A 14595-nucleotide genomic window follows, 5' to 3' on the forward strand; every position below is an offset into this window, starting at 1 on the left:
ACCCTCCCAGGTTTCTTTGGCGACGTCTAACAGTGCGCGAGGACGTCGGGCGTACAATAACTCGAAAGGCGAGAATGCCGTGGAAGACTGGGGCACTTCCCTGATGGAAAAAAGCAAATACGGAAGTAAATAGTCCCAGTTCTTCCCATCCTTGTCTATCGCCTTTCTCAGCATCTGCTTCAGAGTTTTATTGAACCTTTTGACCAACCCGTCTGTTTGAGCGTGATACACGGATGTGCGTAACGGTTCGATTTGTAACAACCGGCAGAGCTCCTTCATTACCCTGGACATAAAGGGAGTCCCCTGGTCGGTGAGTATCTGTTTTGGTATACCGACCCGACTAAACACATGCACCAGTTCCTTGGCAATCGTCTTGGTAGCCGTGTTACGCAAAGGGATGGCTTCCGGGTAACGAGTGGCATAATCCAAGAGGACCAGGATATGTTGGTGTCCACGTGCAGACCGTGGAAGGGGCCCAACTAAATCCATCCCAATCCTCTCAAACGGGACCTCAATAATAGGTAGGGGTACCAAAGGGCTACAGAACCGGGGCTTAGGCGCAGAGGCTTGGCAGTCAGGACAAGACTCACAGTATACACGAATATCGTGATGCATGCCTGGCCAAACAAAACAGTGCAATATCCTTTCGGTGGTTTTCTGGACTCCCAGGTGACCTCCCATCACATGTCCGTGGGCCAGGTCCAGCACCTGCCGCCGGTAGAGTTTTGGCACGACTAATAGTTGCACCGTGTCTTCCCCTTTTTCTCTATCTGATACAGTAAATCATTCTTCAGGACCATGTAAGGATATGCCAGCCTAGAGCCAGGTTCTTTGGGTACCCCATTTATCACTTTTACATTTGTCCTAGCCTGAGAAAGGGTAGGATCCTTCATTTGCTCGCTTTGAAAGTCATCTTTCTGAGCTTCCAAATCCGGCAAACGGAGAGGTGGACGGCTGTCGGCCTCCTCCTCTTCCCTGGTCTCCTCCGTATCACCCGCCATGACTGAAAACGGGAACTGCAGGTCATTTCCAGCAGACTCTTCCCCCGAGTCTTCCGGGGGGGACCTCATCCAGGGGTTCGGGACCCACACGCGCCCTGGGAGAAGAACCATGTACACTATTACCCTGGGGCATCAACTGATTCTCCCACAATTGCCAGAAGTGGGCAAAGTCCCGGCCCAAGAGAACATCATGCAATAACGCAGGGACGAGTCCCACTTTATGTTGCACAGACCCATAGGAAGTAGTAATGCATATGACCGTGGTGTGGTACGAACAGGTGTCTCCATGCACACACGTTACAGAAAATTTGTCTGATGGTCCAGTCGGGGCTGACACCAGACTGGCCTTCACCAGAGTCACCACACTTCCTGAGTCTAACAATGCCACCACATTTTTGCCATCAACAGTTAAATCACACAAGTGTTTTTCCACATCCTTTTGACCGGCATTCACACTCACTACCCGTGCAACCATGCGGTTTTTAGAGTCTGTGACGTCGCACTGCATGGGTTCAGCAGTGACCGGACAGTTCGCAGCAATGTGGCCCATCTCTTGGCAGCGGAAACACCTAACGGGCCCCTTGCTTAGGCCATAGTTCGTTACTCTCGGCCTCGCAGTGCGGGCAGTCCCGTTTTCCTCCCCGACTGTCTTAGGGATTTTTCCTTCTTCCCTACTCCCTGGAACAGTCTTACCGGTTTCACGTGGAGATGATGAAGAGCGAGGTGGGGTAGCGTCGTCTCGGAGTCCTTCCGCCACGGAGTAACGTTCAACCAGATCCACCAGTTGATCTGCCGTCGTAGGATTTCCATGGCTTACCCACTTCCTCAGGGCTGGCGGTAGAGCTCTCAGGTACTTGTCCATGACGACTCTCTGGATTATCTCTGGCGCTCTCAGCACCTCAGGTTGTAGCCACTTGTTCATCGTGTGGATCAGGTCGAACATCTGTGACCACGGTGGTTTATCCGGCTGATAAGTCCATTGATGCACTCTCTGTGCACGGACAGCGGTCGTCACTCCCAGCCGGGCCAAGATCTCGGCTATCAGTTTGTCAAAGTCCTGCGCGGCTTCAGGTCCTTTTGGGCCTCACCGGAAAGAAACGGGGCAATCAGGCCGGCCCATCGTGCCTTCGGCCATTTTTCTCGCACCGCCGTCCGTTCAAACGTGGTCAGGTATGCCTCGACGTCATCTTCGGTCGTCATCTTCTGCCAGTACCGACTCACGTGAATCACTCTCGACTCGGCTTCCAGGTTAACCTCAGGTAAGCTTGCCAGGCGCTGCGACACCTGCTGGAGAAGCGAACGATCGGTAGCTGTCATGTCCACCAACTTCTTCAGCTGGGCCATCATCACCCGATTAGCTTCTTGCTGGATGGCGGTGGACTGTACCAGCGCTTTCACCACGTCCTCCATGCTCATGCTTCCAACGTGTTGCCCGCGTTCTCCACCACAATGTGATAAAACACTCCGGGTTCGCCTTTGCTGGGGTCAAAGGTCACGTGCGTTCAGCATGAAACTCAGGCGCACAGCCGGGGTCCGGGTATAACTGACACTGGGTCAGGTTTATTAAAGGTGAAAGCAATGCATAAAGGAAATAAAAACATAAAACAAATCCTTGCCTGTCCGGCACTAACTAAACAAGGTACAACCTAACTACCAACTGGCGGGCTTCTCCCGTCCAGCCAAACCACAGTTACCGTGGGCACTGCTTTCATTCACGTGTGTCTCTCACACAGACAGGCTCTCTGTGTCCCCAGGCTGAGACACTCACACAACCACCTGGCATCCTTTTATATCCACCTCCCATTATTCATTAGTAACCAGGTGAGATACTGACCAGACTAGGCCACATAGGAAAGGTATCTGGGCGAGATATACCTGCCCTCATCCACTATTCCTACATGATTCTCACAAGGCGTACAGGTACTCTCCCTTTGCGAACATCAACTACCCCTCTGGCTGTCAGGACAGTGGGCTGGCTATCAGAGTACACTAGCTCTACCAATGCTTGGTAATCTTTTCCTCTGAGGCCTATAGCTGCCCGACACCAAATTAACATTTCACATCTGGTGGGTATCGCAATGGGGAAAGAATCACTCACTCTGACGCTGCCAATCTCTCCGCCAGACAGTTCTACCTGCTGTCTTTGCATCAGGGCCTTGATCTCCTTCTGCAGGACTCGTTGTTCACTGGAACCAGCAGTCTCGGCTACCTGTTGCAACAAAACAATAACCTCGGAAAGACAATTTTCAATCACATTGGTACCTTGAGTCATCATTGGGTTACATTCTCGTTGATCAATATCTACAACTATCAGACCTTGAGACTTTAACTCTACTCTCCCCACTTTAATAGTAATCTCTTTACATACTACTTGCGGTAAAGACTGACCATTACTGGCAACTACTGTGAGTTCATCACTTGGGCCACGGGTAAGTTCAGAGTCAGTCCAATACCGCTTGTAAAGGATATATGGCATAGTTGTCACCTGAGAGCCTGTGTCCAGCAAAGCGTTCATGGGGATGCCATCAATCACCACTGGGAGGACCGGTCGTCCTCCAACATACTTGGCTCGCCAGTTCTTTGGGCCTTGTGGTCCTACTCCTGGGGGTTGGCCCTCTGCCCCAGGGGTTGCTCGTTTAAATAACAGAATCTTGCAATGTGGCCTGCCTTGTGGCAGTGACGGCAGATGGGACGTCCGTCCTGGTCATAGCGATCGTTGTTTCTCCCTCGGAGTGGCGGGATCCTCTTCTTCCGTAGCCACGGGACATCCACTGGACTGGAAGCAAGCTGGATCTTCTCCTTTGAGGACACCTGCATTGACTGCACAGTTTTAGCAAGTGCAGCCATACCTTTGGTCAACTCCTGGACCTGAAGACGCAGCTCTTCAGACAGATCTTTATCCAGAGTCTGTGCATCAGCCTCCATAGGGCTGAGAGGGAAAGATGCTGCCTCCTGATGGTATGTGATCGCTGGGCGCCTAGGGGGCGCTGGATGGCTAGAAGTTGGTTCATGCAGCACCCGAATAGCCCGGTCTTTGAAGTCTGCTAAGTCCAGATCAGGGTTCTGTAGGGCTATGATGCGCAGCTGTGCTCTGTGGGTGCTGGATAAGAGTCCTTCAATAAACTACTCTTTTAACAGTCCGTCTCCATCTTTCACACTGTCTGGGTCAATTTGCTTTATGGCTCGCAGCGCCTCATGCAGGTACCTTTCACTTGCTTCCTTTTCCTGTTTGACGTCCCTAGCAGCTCTTTCACTGTGGCTGCCCTAGGTCTACCACCACAGCGCTTCACCCGTCTGAGTCCGTCCGTTTGTGGTACCCCAGGCTGTCTCTGTTCTGTGGCTCCTCCTGTCAGGGCCACCCCCCTGACTGTCTTCCTCCTCAGTCCCTGCTGGAGCTTGTTCTCTGTCCGTCTCCTCCTTCCATCTCTTCTTCCTCTAAGCTCCTCTCCCTGGACCGACTGTTTCTGGAACTCTCTACAACTATTTATTCCCCTCCCTGGGAATTCCCCCTCTAGAGCTCCTATAACCCCACCCCCCATGACTGTGTGGCTTCGTAGCCTTAAGCTGCTGTTAAGCCCGGTCCTCACGGCTTCCTGCTCGCATCTTGTGGCCAAACTGCAGTACTACACCTTCTTCTGTTTCTGCTGTCCTTGGTCTCCCCCTAGTGGCAAAACCCAGTACTTCACCATCCTTCTCTGTCTAGCTGTCTCCCATCTTCATATACAGCAGTCCATGTCCAGCACATTGTGCATTAACCCTCCTGCTGCAGACAGGTCAATAGGTTGGTTCACTTCCCCTACACATGCTGCGAGTGTCTCCGATATTCCGATCATGCCCAAACAAATATATGTTTGTGTTTGAAACATCAGACTACATTGGGATATCAGACATTGGAGAAAGAGAAATTACATTCTCCATCTCCTCTGCACCTGTGTTGCGATTCTGGATCACCCCCAGGGCTGTGGGATACTCGGTACTGGGCCGGTGTCTCAAAGGGATGTGTCACAGCGGTGGCGGTGACCCGGTCCGTGGCCCTGGGTGTCCATGTAAAATGGAGATGAATAAAGTTTATAGGTAGATAATTCGTGACGCCACCTGTGGTACTCAGCAATGAAGGTGTTAAGCCAACGCTGCGGTGCAGATCCTCTGGGACAGATGGTGTAAGGCAGCAAAGATGGAATAACTCTCCACAGCTAGAGCTGTAGATCCTGGGCAGTAGTAGTAGGTGTTGAGGTAGATGGTGTAGTGTTAGGCACAGAGATGTAGCAGTGCTGAGTGGGTTGCAGGAAGGATTCAAAGAACACAGCAGAGTGCAGTTTCTTTTACCTTTACTGAAGGTACAGTCCAGGATTCATATCACAGATGGTACAGGAGTCGATCAGCCTGGAAGCAACTTAGGAATCTCTCTATGCAGATGAGTTGTGTAGTCTCCTTTCTAGCGCTAATCTGGAGTGCTTGTAGTTCTGAATTACACACAAGTTCTTCTTGCTTGCTCTCACTTAGAACTCCACTCGTATGGCAGGCAGCTGTAGCCGTCTCCTTCTCTGGCTCACACACGTTGCTGCTGTGACTTTGAGTCTTAGGTGGGAACAGAGCATTTACAGCCTCTTGTTCCTCCGGTTTCTACTGTGAAACCTTTAGTATCCACACAACCTCGGACGCCGGGGCCCGGATGATGCGCTTCAGCTAGGGGTGAGCCTGACTTCAGCTCAATCCTCCCCTTGCTCGTCTCTCCACGTCCACACTCTTCCCTCACTCATCTTATGGGGCCACCATTAACCTTTCTGCAGCATTACATAGGGCATACTGTATATTAATATGGAGCATCTTATGGGGGCACCATTTTACTTTAATTAGTATCTACTTTTATTTTTAAAATTTACCTATAGCTGCTGCATTTCCCACCCTTGGCTTATATTCGAGTCAATAAGTGTTCCCATTTTTTTGTGGCAAAATTAAGGGCCTCGGCTCATACTCGGGTCGGCTTATACTCGAGTATATACGGTATATGCTTTATCATATCTCTTAGAAAAACACCGTGCCTATACATAAACACAATACAAACATTGGAAAAAAGTGCTCACCCACACGGGATGGGAGGGAATGAACGGGTGCTGTCATGGGATCTGAGAAATCCCATTACCGGTAAGTAACTTTGTTTTTCTCTATCCCCATGACAGCACCACAGAGAGAATTACAGAGATTTGTAACTTAGGAAGGGACCACAGCCTGAAGAACCCTTCTCCCGAAGGTCAGGTCAGAAGAAGAGGCTAGATCCACACGCCTAAAAAAGGTTGAAGGTGATGACCAGGTGGCCGCCTTACATATTTGTTCTATTGATACCTCTGACCTTTCTGCCCAGGAGGTTGCCATTGCTCTTGTGGAATGATCTTTCAGCCCCTCTGGGACGACATTTCCACTGGATGAGTAGGCCAAGGCTATAGCATCTCTTATCCTTCTTGCCAGGGTACTCTTCTAGGTTTTGAGTCCCTTTCTAGGTCCCTGGAAACACACAAAGAGAGATCCTTCCTTCCTATACCTCTGGGTGGACTCTAGGTACTGAACTAAACATCTCCTGACATCTATAGTATGGAATCTTTCTTCTTCCCTATTCCTAGGGTTAGAACAGAAGGAAGGACTACCTCCTGGGACCTATGGAAACAAGATGCGACCTTTGGTAAGTAGGCTGCTGGTAAACAGGTGGAAAGGGAACCTAGTAGCCACATGACCTTCCTCAAGGTCAGAGGGGTTCAGAGAGGCTCTTGACACTAGATATATGATCTTCCCCTTTTTCTTAGTTGGAAAACAGCATCCTGCTTAAGGGAGTCCAATGTTAACCCCAGGAATTCCTCCTGTACCATGTTTGACTCTAGCCTTGATTTTTTTAGGTTTAGAAACCAGCCCAGGTTTGTCAGGGTACTCATTACTCTGTCCATCTGCTCTCTGCTGTGTTGAACTGAGTCACTCGCTATCAAAAAATCGTCCAAGTAGGGAACTATGAAAATGTCCTGTTCTCTGAGGTGAGCCATCATTTCTGCAACTAATTTGGTAAATATCCGAGGGGCTACTGCTAGCCTGAAGGGAAGGGCTCTGTATTGAAATTCCTTTAACCCCCCCATGTGAACTGCTAACCTGAGGAATCTCTGGGACTCTTTGTGAATTGGGACATGATAGTATGCATCGCTGAGATCTAGGACAGCCATAAAACAGTTCGGAAATAGTACTTTGATGCTTGATTTTATTGATTCCATTTTGAATTTCTGAGTCTTCACATAACCAGTTTCCGCAGGTTTATTATTGTCCGATAGGACCCGTCTGGCTTGGTCACTAGGAACAACGTGGAGTAGAATCCCTTCCCCCTTTCCTGAGGTGGGACTTCTTGTAGGACAGATTTTCTCACAAGGTCCCTGATCTCGCATTCGAAGGCCTCTTGTTCTTGTGGAAATGATCTCAGGGGAGTTACCACAAATCTCTGGGGAGGGAGGGAGTGGAAGCTTATTAGAAGACCTGCCCTGACCAGATTCAGTAACCAGGCACTGTTTGAGATTTTCTCCCAGGCCGGAAGGAAATGGGATAATCTTCCCCCACCCTGGGAAAACCGTCACATTGAGGCCTTTTTATCTCAGGAAGAGTTTCCAAAGAGGAAGACCCTGTCCTTCCTTTTCCCATCTTCCCATCTATTCTGCTCCCTCGGGAGCCTTCTGTGGAAGAACTTATTTTGTCCGAAAGGACCGTTTAAGCGACGGGACTCCCAGATTAGGGAAGCCCTTCTTATCACCTGCTTTCTGAAGGATATCGTCCAGTTTCCCTGAACAAAAATTGACCCTCACATGGGATTGAGCACAGCTTAAGTTTTGTCTGCAAGTCTCCTGGCCAACACTTGAGGCCTAGGGCCCTATGGGCTGCATTTGAGAGGGCTGCAGACATAGATATGTTTCTTTTGGCCTAACCCCCCAAACATTATATCCTGAATCATCTTATCAGGACAGAGGTCTATTACTCCCATGGTTGACCTTACTGCTTTTACTAGGGTATCAACCTCATCTAGAGGAAAGCAGTGGCAGCCCCCAGATTCATTGTCCGAGGATGAGGAGGGATCTGGTACGTCTGAGGCGATTTCCCCAGAACTAGGGGAATCCGACTGGGAGTATACGGCAGCTTCCTTTCTTTGGACCTTATCTTCCTGTTTAAAGGACTTTAAGGCACTTTCAACCTCTGATCTGATAGCTGATCTCAACTTGGAGGCGAAGTCTGGGGTTTCTTCAAATATTACTTGTCCTTTGCAAGAACTGCAAAGCTTCTTGTCCCAGGATACCGGCAATATTTAGTTTTTCCCCATCTCTTTTTTCCCTAAAAGGAGCAGAGAAGGGGACCCCAATTACATAGTGCACTTTCACGAAGATCACTCACCCCTATGGCGTAGCCACAGGTACCAGTTCAGGAGGAGGGATAGGATCTGAAAAGGGCTCTTTCAATGATGATTTCTCCTTCATGCCCCTGCTGCGTTGTGTGGAGTGACTGCGGGATCTCCGCTTGTCTGCAGAAGGACATCTCTCCTGTGAGTCTGGCAGCTGCTGTTGGCTTGGTTACTGGTGCTGCTGATCGCTGTCCTCCATGATTCTGCAGGACTGCATGCAGCAGGGAGCCCTTGTACACTCCGACTTTTGAATTTTCCGCCCAGCTTCGTCACTTAAGGTCCCACTCCTGCGGCCACGTCACTAGGGCACCTCTCACTGCGCATGCGCCCGCCGGGAACCCGGAAGTCCCGTTTTTACTTCCGGAGCGGCGGCCATATTGCTTCTGCTTGCAGGACATGCAATCTCTGCGTCCTCTCTGGAGCGGCGGCGCATACCCCTACTCACACTGCAAGACCCGGCGGTCCCAGCAGTGGCAGCCTCAGGCATTGCAACAGTTGTGATAGGGGCCTCCCCGCATCCGGAACTCGGACTGGCCAACTCTGGATCCGGAATCTTCAGTATCTTCCTGCAGGTACCACACACTGAAGGTTCCCCGTCAGGGACAGGAAACCAACTGATGCAAGGGAGAGGTACCACCCTTTTATCTGTAGGTTCCCTGTCCCTGAAGGGCGGATCCTCTCTCCATGGTGCTTGTCACAAAAACCGCCTTGGCTGGCACACGGCTATCACATTCGTAGGGGGGCTTATCTTAGTTATCCCACCGCTGCCACCAAATGTGATGAATACAGCAAACAAATCTATTGACCTATCAATTTACTGCAGGGGCTTATTTTAGTTATCCCACTGCTGCCAACAATATGTCACGAACTGCAGGGATTTATGTACAGCCCACTTTTCGGTTCCACTTTGGAACTCGCAGCTCTCTGGTGCCTCCCTTACCCTCAGGTCAGTCAGGGAACTGCACCTAGGGTAATTAGTTGCCGGTCGGGCCTCTTGGACGTGTACTGGCTATTAGGCATGCTGCAGCAAGGGAATTGTAACTGTTCTTAGCGCAGCTAGACAATAAGCTTATATAACCATTCCGTCACTGCCAGCTTTACCCACCTAGCCCAGAACACACTTCGCTGCCACCAGCTCCGATTCCTCAATAGAGGGGTCCGAAGCCTACCCAAATTAGTAGCGTAATTCACTTCAGGGTACGTACAGATCCGATATAGAGCAAGGAGAAACAAAACTAGTAATTTTATATTTTACTCCAAAAAGGTAGGCAGTGTTTACAGAGGGTATAAAAAGATTTTACAATATGAGACAATTAAAGTATGTACAAGGCAATTACAAAATAACAAGGATTAAAAAAGAAACACTCACATTTTGCTTAGATCATTTCAGGCTGATCATGCTGTACGGGGGATGGGCTGTTATGATTGAGTCACCGTAGGAGGCAAAAACAGAAATGCTATCTAAGTCCAGAAAACCAGAGAGGTTGGCAGCTATCGGATTGCAGACCCCTGATCCTATCCACAACAACTAACAGTAGCCGTGGGGGGTTCCTACGATGCCCTAGACCCCTCGATCACAGCCGGAGAATTAAATAGGCCTAAAGAAAGAAAGGGGAAATCTAAACTGCCCCAGAGCAGACAACAAAGCAATAGGCAGCCCCCAACATATAATGACGGTGAAGCAAGATGAAAACACTAACACAGACAGAAAGATAGACTGAGCAAAGACGGGGCCCAAGCTAACCAGATAGGAAAGGACAGGAAGGCTGCTGTCTGCAATCCGTGAAAAACCCTATGAAAATAAGAGCCAACAGACTGACACTGAAAAAGGCCCTGAAGACGCTAGGCTTCAAAAAAGCCATGTCAGTACTCAGGAATATTCTGAAGACAGAGCAACCGGCAAAAGGAGATTCAGCTCACCCCAGCAGGGAATGGCAGAATCCAGAAAAGCAAGGAAAACAGAAACAAAACACAAATGCTAACAGGCAAAGCAGAAAACTTAGCTTTAGAGGAGCAGGGATCAGACTGGTGTCCTAGAAGTCCACAGAGAAATCACCCGCAGGGCAGAAGGGCGTCGGCAGCCTTATATCCAGTCCGTGACTCCACTCAGCCAGTCATCCTCATTAGGCTCAGGTGCCTGATAATCAGGCTCATTACCTTCCTTTACCAGAATAGGGAGTTCACCAGACCTCAGTGACGAAGGGGAAAATGAACTCACAACAATGGGCGATACGTCATAATGCATCAGACTCTCTGCATCTCTGGTTTCCCAGGCAGGAACTGGCTCCAGACTGAGTGACGGTAACTTGTACTTCTAGCCTCTGACATCACTAAAAAGGGCTGAGTTACGGGTGCCCTCCCCTTCTCTCAGAGTTGCAAACTTGCTAAGAAAACTTTTTAGCTACATAACTCGGCTGGAGAACCTAGCAGAATAACACCAGACCCATCACTCATCTTGCTTTCGAGTTAGCTTCCTATCAACTCTAAACATGGTGCAGCTATTCAACTCGGTTCAGGAGAAATCCATTTCTTGGATGCTGCTGGCGTTAGACCTTAGAAAAAGGGCGCTGGAGCGTAGCTTAAATATTGCAGGTCCCAAATATGTAATTATCATATTCATAACTAACTGGAGTCAAGTTATGTCCTAATGCTTAGATTCTAAATCTATGCTATGGAAGACCCAAAGCACATGTTGGAGACAAAGGGTCGTATTCTGCTAATTACCAGATTCCTTAGGGAGGGGGGAGGAAGTAGTGAGGGAGAAGAGCATGCAGCTGCTGGCAAGGGGGGAAGGGAAGCTGCTCTCTGTGCAGTTCAAATGGATGTAGCAGAGCTCAGTGTGTGAATGGAAGATTCTAGAAGGATGTGATGGTAAAGAAAATCATGCATCACATTTACATTATCGTGACAGTGCTGTCATGGGAGATAGAGAAACGTGGTCTAAGATTAAAAAGATTAGAGGGATTTCTGAATTGACTATATATACTCCTGTTTGGTTGAATGAAAATTTGTGTGAATTTCATAAGTTGGGGGAGCAGAAAGGGATATATTATCTATCGCAATTATTGGTGAACCAGGAGTTGAGGTCATTTGAATCCTTACAAGAGGAATTCCAGGTCCCAGACACGGACTGTTTTTTTTTTATTTAAGGGTTCAACATGCTTATAGGCAGCAGAGGAAGATTAGTGGGCTTATGGTTCAGAAATATATTTTATTAGACTATATTTGTATGGACGGGACCACGAAAAGGGTTATCTCCACGATCTATGAGGACCTGCTGCACTCCTTTTTAATGTGACACCCTATCCGGGCAAGGGATAGATGGGAGCAAAAATTGGGAGTATTGGAAGATGAAGTTTGGGAGTCTATTTAGAATATATTCCAAAATTGTCACTTAGTGAGCCTGGTTGTATGTCACAATTATTTACCATTCATAGAGCTTACAGATCACCTGAGTTTTTATATAGGGTTGGTGTGAGAAGTATTTCTGAATGTCCGAGATGCTGGAACGAGGATGCGGGTATTATGCATATATTATGGGAATGTCCGTGGTTCAGGCTTTTTGGATTGTGTTGATTTGTAAGATTGAGGGAAGGTATGGATGCATAGTGGCGAGGACTCCGTCCGTTTGCGTGTTGGAATATGTTGATGAAATTGTAACTATTTCAAAGAAGGTGGCGGTGGCAAGGATGCGGTTCTTGGCCAGGAAATTGGGTGGTGGGGCGATATAGAAACCAAAATTTTTAAAAATGCCTAATTGTAGGATTATTGGCTTAAGTTGTATTTGTTTTGTTGAATAAAAAATATCTGATTTAAAAAAAAACAAAAACAAATTTTTTGGACCTGTCAATAAAGCTTGTATAACATTGACTAGATGCTTAAAACAATTTCAAACTGAGATCTCCCCTTCTGTATTCGGTTAGTAACATCAAATAAAATCTTTTTAGTGTGGATGAGGCCTGTATAACCTAGAAGATTGGCCGTGGCGTTGGAAGGCCCCTCTTTCCTCCAGTTGCTGCTGGTAAGGTGCAGGGTGTTGGAGGATTTTCAAGTCCTCTTTTTGTGTAAATGCTGTTTAGTGTTAGGGACTCGTAAATATGGGGATCCGTGACAAGGATTACGAGCTTACATATTTTGGCCAAAATATCAACTAATACCTCACATTTTTAAATGTGTTTTTTGCACTTTATTTTTCAGGGTGCAGTTGGGCCCATTTGTCTTGTAAACTGTGGTGTCTGTTTACATGTGATGTATCTGGATAGCGCTGGGCAGCCCGCCTGATCTAATAGAAGGGCGTAACTAATAGGCTGTTAACCTGGATGCTTTGCATTGTCATAGTGTGAACAGCGCCACATACAAGTCTTCATTGTGCATTTATATACCAAGCAGCCGCCCCCTCCATTGATTGGTAGGATGTGAGCGATTGTGTCATCGGTATTCTTGCACCTGTGTTGCCGCCATCTTAACTATATGTGTCCACTACATCCTGATAGTGCATTTGTTTGGAGGCCTTGGCAGGTAAGCATCTCTGCCTTTTTTGCTGTATTTTTGGAGGCTTTTCAAGTCCTCTTTTTGTGCTATTGCTGTTTAGGGTAACGTGCAGGTTGCTGGAGAAATATGGCCGACGTTTCATGAACTGATAAGGAAAAGGGCCATGACGGCGGGAATGGGAATGTAAAACAGGATCAATAACAGGGCGGCTATGGGAAGTATGACATCCAGGATCCAGCCTACAACGATTACTCATTTACCCAACACCAGAAGCGTAGCTAGGGCTTTGGTTCGAAGGGGGGGGCAAAACTTCTGAATGGGCCCCTAACCAGTTAACCTTGACTACAACTGTGTGACGCACCCTAATAGTGGAGAACCTCAGCAGATGACCGCGCTGTGGCCGAAAATAATCTCTAAAGACCAATGTTGATATTACCGCCATATGGTCAGTGGTAGATAACAGTTCTGCAGAACATATGAGATCACAGCAGAGTTACATATAATGACTTACAGCTGACGTTCTTTCTGATGGAATTGTTCACTTTTCCTGTCTTTTCCATCTGTCCCAGACTGACATGACAACTGCTCCAGCCAGGACTCGTCTGCAGATTATAATAAAGACACGTTTCACGTCTCATATTTTCGGCACCGTCTCCATCTATTCCCCACTTGCACAAACTCCTCATCCTACTGATATCCCAGTGCTGAGCCGCTGCTACCGTATGTATCCCCATTACTGCACCTGCTGTGTGGTTCTGTGTGCCCTCTAAATTCTAAAGCAATCGTAGTCTAGAATATAGTAATGCTGGGTGCAAGTGCCTAGAAAACAGTGCCCACATTTTGTCCCCTAAAAAGTAATATTGCCCTGTGTGTGCCCGTTTGGCAGTCAAAGTAACCTGAATTCCCCTATAACAATAAGTGCCCACTTTACATTTAAAAATGTCCTGAATCTCCCCCTGTACAGCTTCCCTATACACAGTATGATGCTCTCTTATACACCGTATAACGCCCCCTCACTGTATATATACTGACCTCTTAATATCCCCCAAACTGTTTAATGGCTCCAACACTGTATGATGGCACCCTAGATAGTCCTCAATATAGTATAATGCACTCTCCATAGGCAGAGTCTATAGTAAAATGCACTCCCCATAGGCAGCCTCTATATTATAATAAACCCCCATAGGCAGATTCTATATTATAATGCACCCCCGTAGGCAGCCTCTATGTTATAATAAACCCTCATGGGCAGATTCTATATTATAATGCACCCCCATAGACAGCCTCTATAGTGTAATGCACCCCCCATAGGCAGCCTCTATATTATAATGCAGCCCCCCTCTCATAGGCAGCCCCATATTATAATGCACCCCCCCTCATGGGCAGCCCCTATATTATAATGCAGCCACCCTCTCAAAGGCAGCCCCTATATTATAATGCAGCCACCCTCTCATAGGCAGCCTTTGTATTATAATACACCCCCATTTAAAAAAATAAATCTAATACTAACCTCTCTTCCTCCCGGCTCCTGCACTGCTCCCTGCTCCCGCTCATCTCCTGACAGCGGACGCCGGGTAGTGACGTCATCGTGCCCGCTGTCAGTGTCTACGTCAGACACGTAGCGCTCCTTCTCTCATCAATGCGGTCAGCTGTATCGGCTAACTGCCGATACAGCTGAACTTGCGA

The sequence above is a fragment of the Dendrobates tinctorius genome, unplaced genomic scaffold, assembly GCF_039654945.1.
Source record: "Dendrobates tinctorius isolate UK_male_01 unplaced genomic scaffold, ASM3965494v1 ptg000071l, whole genome shotgun sequence".
In the NCBI taxonomy this organism is placed as follows: Eukaryota; Metazoa; Chordata; class Amphibia; order Anura; family Dendrobatidae; genus Dendrobates; species Dendrobates tinctorius.